We start from the raw sequence: 1,883 nt of genomic DNA on the forward strand, positions 1-1,883 counted from the left end.
ATCCTAAATCAGATAGAGTACTAATATCCGGTATATATAAAGAACTCAAGAAGCTGGACTCCAGAAAATCAAATAACCCCATTAAAAAATCGGGCTCAGAGCTAAACAAAGAATTCTCACCTGAGGAATACCGAATGGCTGAGGAGTACCTGAAAAAATATTCAACATCCTAAATCATCAGGGAAATGCAAATCAAAACATCCCTGAGATTCCACTTCACACCAGTCACAATGGCTAAGATCAAAAATTCATGTAACAGCAGATGCTGGTGAGGATGTGGAGAAAGAGGAGCACTCCTCCACTGCTGGTGGGATTGCAAGCTTATACAACCACTCTGGAAATCAGTCTGGTGGTTCCTCAGAAAATTGGACATAATACTTCCGGAGGATCCTGCAGTACCTCTCCTGGGCATATATCCAGATGATGTCTAACTGGTAAGAAGGACATATGCTCCACTATGCTCATAGAAGTCTTATTTATAATAGCCAGAAGCTGGAAAGAACCCAGGTGTCCCTCAACATAGGAATGGATACAGAAAATGTGGTACATTTACACAATGGGGTACTACTCAGCTATTAAAAAGAATGAATTTATGAAATTCCTAGGCAAATGGATGGACCTGGAGGGCATCATCCTGAGTGAGATAAACCAATCACAAAAGAACTTACATGATATGTACTCACTGATAAGTGGATATTAACCCAGAAACTTAGAATACCCAAGATACAAGATACAATTTGCAAAACACATGAAACCCAAGAAGAACGAAGACTGACGTGTAGACACTTTGTCCCTTCTTAGAATTGGGAACAAAACACCCATGGAAGAAGTTACAGAGACAACGTTTGGAGCTGAGGTGAAAGGATGGACCATGTAGAGACTGTCATACCCAGGGATCCATCCCATAATCAGCCTCCAAACGCTGACACGTTTGCACACACCAGCAAGATTTTGCTGAAAGGACCCAGATATAGCTGTCTCTTGTGAGGCTATGCCGGGACCTGGCAAACACAGAAGGTGATGCTCACATTCAGCTATTGGATGGAACACAGGGCCCCCAATGGAGGAGGTAGAGAGAGTACCCAAGGAGCTAAAGGGGTCTGCAACCCTATAGGTGGAACAACAATAAGAACTAATCATTACCCCTGGAGCTCGTGTCTCTAGCTGCATATGTATCAGAAGATGGCCTAGTCGGCCATCATTGGGAAGAAAGGCCCCTTGGTCTTGCAAACTTTATATGCCTCAGTACAGGGGAACGCCAGGGCCTAGAAGTGGGAGTGGGTAGGTAGGGGGGCAGGAGGGGTGGAGGGTATATGGGACTTTCGGGATAGCATTTGAAATGTTAATGAAGTAAATACCTAATTAAAAATTGGGAAAAAAAAAGGAATATAGCATGGTGCATCTCAGGAGCAGGAGTGGTTGGGGAAGAGGGTGGTGGGGGTGGAGGGTCTGGGGGACTTTTGGGATAGCATTTGAAATGTAATGAAGAAAATACCTAATTAAAAAACATTAAGTTAAAAAAAAAACAGAAAGTCACTAGAATTGTTAGAATTTTTCTCTCTGTCTCTCTGGGTGTCTCTCTCTCTGTCTCTCTTTCCCCCCCCCCCCCCCCTCCCGCACACACTCCTCAAGGGCCTTGAGCTTCTCTATCCTTCTGCCTTGTAAAGACCCATGAAGATCCACTGCTGTAGAGTCCTGAGGTGCGTTTGGAGGGATGAAGTGAGTGTCAAGTCCTCTGGGTTGCAGTTTCACATAAACCCTGAGAATTCTGTAGTCATGATGGGATGATTTTGTTCATGTAAAGTATGGTGTTGATGAAAACTCCATGGATATTCTTATCCCGAGCTTTTGTCCCCGCCGACAAGAACACACTCAGGACAACC

The sequence above is a fragment of the Mus caroli genome, chromosome 13 (assembly GCF_900094665.2).
Source record: "Mus caroli chromosome 13, CAROLI_EIJ_v1.1, whole genome shotgun sequence".
Lineage (NCBI taxonomy): Eukaryota > Metazoa > Chordata > Mammalia > Rodentia > Muridae > Mus > Mus caroli.